We start from the raw sequence: 6,037 nt of genomic DNA, 5'->3' as shown, positions 1-6,037 counted from the left end.
AATCTGACTCGGTGCTTCATGCATTCAGTTGCAAAACCAATGTTGCTCTGGGGATGAAATTTAAGTCCGGTGCACAATGTGGTCTTCTTTTGCACAGTTCTCTTATTTTCGTATGTTTATGCACACAAACTACATTGGACTACTGAAGACTAGGGGAACTATTCTCTATTCTACTACTCCGATCCGACTGACTCTTTTCTCTTCTTTTTCCGTCTCTCTTCTCCGTGGATTTTTACCCATGCGAGATTCTGGCATGGGAAATCATGCCCGAATCTCGCATAACACTCCCTTTCTTCAAAGAAATTTCGGGTCCCGTCCGACACTTCCTGGAAGAAAGTTGGGAAATTGTCTTGGCCAAATTTTATGCCTAAATTAAGGATAAAGTTTAACTTATTGCTAGCAAGGCGTAAACCTATAGTTGTTTGTCTTCTCGGATTTCGCTGGTGTCGATTTCTTGCAGATTCAATGTCAAATGGATAATTAAAATTGAGTTTTATGCATGCACTTTTCGTGCCTTAAATATTTACATAGTCAGCAATAGTTACTTATGCGAGACATTATTCGGTACATTTTTTGACTACTAAACTTTACAACTCAAAGCGTATTCTATTATTGGCAGTGGTACAGAATAGACGGATATAATTTTTCATAATTGAATAATTTTTACAAATTTGATCAATTTATTGGAATTTCGATGGGGGTTTTTGTGGTGTTTGTTTTGTGGAATTTCCTTCTGCTGGCGGAGGTGATTGCGAAGGAAACTTGTGGTCCTTTCTCCTCCCACTATTTGAATCCGGAATTTGTAGAGGGTTGTAATACCTGTACCGAAAACGGGGATCATTTATTTTTGGTTCGTGGGGGTCATTGGGATTGCATCCCATGCTACAAGTTGCCGCAAAGGTCGTCCGGTCGCTATTTTGACCTTCATTTTGTTACGAATTCCTCCTTCGGTACTGCAGCTTTTGTGCTCGGGCGTTATCGGTCGGAGGATGTTGGCTGTGCCGAAGCCGGTAAAGTTGGACTAAATAAAAACGCGAAAATCCTTTTAGTACAGATTTGAGTACATAAATGTAATGATGGTCATTTTACTTTATGAATTTAGGGTTGCTTCCTCATTTTTTGTGGAGTGCGTTGTCCCGAAATTCGTGCTTGAATGGTACGGCTTTTATCCGGAAGTGGACTTCACGTGCAGGTCCCACCAGAATCGTCGTTCATCATGCGACTCGACCACCCGTTGCAAAAGTGGACATGACTCCGGCAGCACGGATTACAATTGAGGTGGAGGACGTAGTGAGTGGTGGTGAAAATCCTCGCCTCGAGGAGACCATGGAGGTTGCTCCCCCGTCCCCACTTGCTATGGCTCAGAAAGAAGAGCGTCACGACTCCTCCCAACTGGAGATTCGTCCTGGGATGGGGGTAGGGCTTCGCACGGTGGATGTCATCAAAATGAACGTTACCCCGGATCAGGTCCCAGTGACGCCCATCATGCTGGCGGAGATTGATGCGGACGAGAAAACGCGTAGGGCGGCGGCGGTGGTGTCACCACCGGATAACGTCAATGACGTCAATGACGACCGCTGGACGTTGGGATGGGGTGGCTGGGTGCTGTGGGTGATGATGATCATTCTTTCGGGTTTGGTGGTGGTGGTGGTGGTGTGGAGAAAGCTACTGGGCAAAGTTGCTCGCATGATTGACTAAAAACAGAACTACACCCCAGTTACATCATACATGAATATACTGCTTAAAATATTATGTTCGTTAATATTACAGACTGTTAATAAATATATCTTACTCTTAATTACTGAATAATTTCTTAATAAATGCATACGTGGGGATTTTATAATTATTAGTTTCATACCCTGGGCACGTGTAATTGCATAATTTGGTAAACGAAAGAGAGAGAAAAGACATTTTTATGGGCGAGGAGTGGGACTATGCGGACCCCGCAGCGTACTTAATCGGTTAAGTTGGTCGCGTAAATGAGGGCGATTCTGAATAATACTTGTCAAAGGTGAGTCGGTTAGATCGACGACCACAGGGAAGTCTGGGAGTGATGGAAATCCCAAGGGCGCGGTGGTTCCACTAAAACTGGGGCAGCATTACTGTTAAACTTCACGTTAGTAAATATGCCGCTCGAAGAGGAAGGTAACGAAGGATAATTTCTCTGCGTAGAGGAATTTGAAAGATTAGAACTGCTCCCAGGTGCAGAGGAAGGCAAATTAGTATGACTTGGTCGTGAGGGACCGGGTAGGTGATTGGGAAAGTCAGCATTGGTAGGGCCCTCAAATAAGGGTGTTAATTGAGGGTTAGGCGGTACGGTGGCCAAAGTATTAGGAGTTAACGAGGCACCCGAAGTGATTGTTAAGTTGGTCCGCGTCCGACGAGTCGTGGTGGGAGGTAGGACATTTGACCGCGGCAACTGGGATATTTCCGTCGCCGGAATCTTTTCTTTTCTATTCAGCGTGTTCCTATACTTACAAGACTCGTAACAATTGGGGGTGCATTCATGCATTATCCTACCCGGTTGATTACCCGGGTGCCCATAATCTACCTGAAATTGAAAAGGATGCAGAGCTTTGGGCGCTGCTTCCCGTCTTTCTGCGCGAATTGCCAGCTCGGCAGGACACATGTCCATCAAATAATCATGGGTATTTGGACGGCCAAGGACAGTTAGACCGAGCAAAAAAGCTTGGACACAGTCCCTATATCTATAGCCGCTAGGAGGATTGTTGGGAAGAGCGTATTAACGCTCGATGTCATGCAGTCGCGTAAAGCAAAGTAGCTGTAACCACGCTAGATCCGGCATCCCGTCAAGTACCCTTTGACGCGGATGACCGAGAAGCGAGGCGTACAAACCACACAAATGGTGGGTAGGATCTTTGCGTAACATCGGTGTGCGCAAAGACACAAAGCAGTTGCTAATTTTTCGGAGAGCGGAAGCAAACACTCCCTCAGTGGGTAGAATCGCCGTAGTGAAGCTCTGGTACCGGAAATGCTGTAGCAAGGCTGGGTTAGTGGACAAAACGACCCTCGCTTTCTTTTTTAGTTCAGCTCCCGAGAGAACTACCCTCGCGCCCAAAACGGTGGACATAAATGGTGCCTTATCGGGAAAATAGACCGATTAGGCCAGGAACCGTGGTGGGTCCTGACTTAAAAGAATAACCATGTATATCCCCGTCTGCTCAGCGGTGAGGAGCTGCTTCTCTGCGGGCCAACGAAAAGTGGGGTTGAATTGAATGTTAGTTTTAAACAACCGAAGCGTTTGTAAATATTTATTATACAGGATATCATTCTTACTGGGGTTCCTACCCATTTCCGGGGTAGATTTTAGTTTATGTAAAATATGTCTTGAAGTATTACGAAGGTGGGGAACTGAGATACTGGAAATTGAGAAAATCCTGACTACTAAGTGGATCGTCCATCTTATTTCGTTAGTTCACACACCTTATATTAAACACAAAGTCACTCAGAAATTTCCCGTTTTTCGTTATTTCAAGAATTATTACACGATTTATTGGCTAGTACACGCCACACCACAGGAAAATAAATTAGGCTAGAAAACCGTCCAAAATATCCGAGCGTTCAGTTTGTGGTCGCGGTCCTACATAGGTGTACAATGACAGGTGATGAATAGAAGGAACGAACTACTCCAGACGGTAGAATAGCACGCACGTATGGTTCCCTAAGCGTATTGACCGGCACACACCTGAGATTTCTTTGACGGGCACAAAAAAGACATACACAAATTATAATGGTGACCAAGATGATGGTATTCAGAATTCCGACCATAACTAGAAAGAAGTAGAATCTTGGTTCTAGCGATGATTGAAGCGAGAGTGCTCGGGCTCCTGGAATCATACTCATCATTACCAGAAGCTGTTGGGACAATTGGGCATGTTTATAGAGCAAAAAATACAAAAGAAAGATCAAGATAAAGTGACCAAAGGGCGAAAAACCCAGGAGAGAAGGTGTGATGATAGTAGTTGAAATTCTCTTCAAAAGTGGTAAACGTGGGATCAGTAGTGTTGGTAATATTCAACACTATATCCCCGTGCGCCCTGGTTTCGTTGAATACATCCGAAAAATTAGCATTTCCGTCCGTTTGAAATAAGTGTTGATTAAGCTCCCTTGCCAAGTACAAGTTGGTAGAGTTAAGCTTAGCCCAACGGCTGTGAATAACGATATGAATTTTTGGTGAATCGATGACGGTTCCTCCGTTGAGACAAGGAAACGGCTTTAGCTTTTGCAATTTCGCAACAAAGTGGCTTATTTATTCAATTTTAGTAACGTATTTAATTGCAAACTTGCTAGTAACGATTTGTTTTAATTCTATACAAACTTTGAAAACCGTGACTACTAGATTTCCCCGGTCATATTGACCCCGCGACAGATTGACCCCTGACCATATCGACCTCGCCACAGATTGACCCCTGACCATATCGACCTCGCCACAGATTGACCCCTGACCATATTAACCTCATACTCAATTGACCCCACGTAGTTCATGTACAACTTGCCGTATTTACACGCTAAGAATTAATTTTATGATTTATGATTTACATTCATTGATAAGTTTTTTAGTATTATCTTTTAGTTCCATTCGGACTCAAACCGTTTGTAGTTTGGCGTATTCTATCTCCAGCTTCTGTTTGAGAATTTGAACATGTGGGGCGTGGTCTCCTGCTTGCAATTGTGTAGAAGATAAGACCCTGTCGATGTTGTTGGTAGACATATAGAAAGATAAAGAAAATGATATTGTCCAAATTGCTAATGTATAATGTTTCTCTGTCTTACTTGCAAATTCAATGAATAATCTAGCGACGCGGATATAAATCTTAACAAATTTCCAAAACTTCCGAAAACGCTTATACAACTATCCCAGTGGACTGCGATTGGATATGATCTCTGCCAGGAAAATGACCCCAAATATGGCCAGTGTTATGGCAACGTTTTTGAAGAAGGATTCCAATGTGTGAATTGAAATGTAGGGTGATGCCACCTTCCTGGAGGGCCATAGCATCGCTCTCAACTTGAGGAAATGATCATATTGGGCTTGCCACAATTTGGGGAACCCACCCCTCTCTAGAGCTTGTGTACTCTGTCCAATCTCAAGGTGCAACAAGTTATAAGGATAATCAAATCCTACCCGATTCAGGGCAACGTCATAAATCGCAAAACAATCATATTCACCCTCCAAGACCTAGTTTTGCAAAAGTAGGTGGAGATACAGTGCAGTGTTTTTGTAGTAAACTAGGATAACGTTTCTAGCAGTGTGTTTTCTGACGTAGGGCGTTAAGTTGTTGATGTTTGTCCTTAAAATAAAAATACACGTTATTTAGTTAATCCTGTAATAAATATTTGTGATTATATTTAGACACAAATGTGTCTGACCCTGTTTACTTTTATACATGCAACTTGGGTAATGCGAGATAACCTTATGTACCACTGAAGTTTTTAAAGAGAGTAAATGTCTCGAAAGTTGTAATCACGTTACAGAAGATTTGAGACATTTATAAGATTAAGAACTGCAAAAAAATCTGGTAAAAAGTATTACCAAGCGATGACGATATTTGGCTATACCGGCATGTTTATAAAATTGTGATATTAGAGCAATAATAAATTTATTACTACGGTGCTAATAACTGCCACGGAGGAGTTGCAAATATTACCAGTGGGGTAATAAATTTACTACTAACGGTAACAAATGTGTCAACATGACGGTAACATTTTCGCTACCCGCGGGTTTCCTAGTGGCAACCGCTAGTAATCATATTACCGGATTTTTTGATTGTATGTACTTGAAATAAATAAATGAAATAAATAAATACCGGACAATGATCGTTTTCTCGTGTGGAAAAGCGCCCAATGACTTCCGCACAAATTCACTTTCCAACTGGGCCCGGGCTGTACGATTCCCGTCAGTTCCACTCGACTCGTAAACAAGGGTGTGATCATTGTCAAAAAAGTCGCTAAGTGTTCTGATTACTTTGTAATGTGGTGGGGCTACTAGATTAGCTGTCAAGTAAAACTCGTACTG

Source organism: Folsomia candida, unplaced genomic scaffold (genome assembly GCF_002217175.1).
Source record: "Folsomia candida strain VU population unplaced genomic scaffold, ASM221717v1 Fcan01_Sc026, whole genome shotgun sequence".
Lineage (NCBI taxonomy): Eukaryota > Metazoa > Arthropoda > Collembola > Entomobryomorpha > Isotomidae > Folsomia > Folsomia candida.
This window is presented reverse-complemented; position numbering follows the sequence as displayed.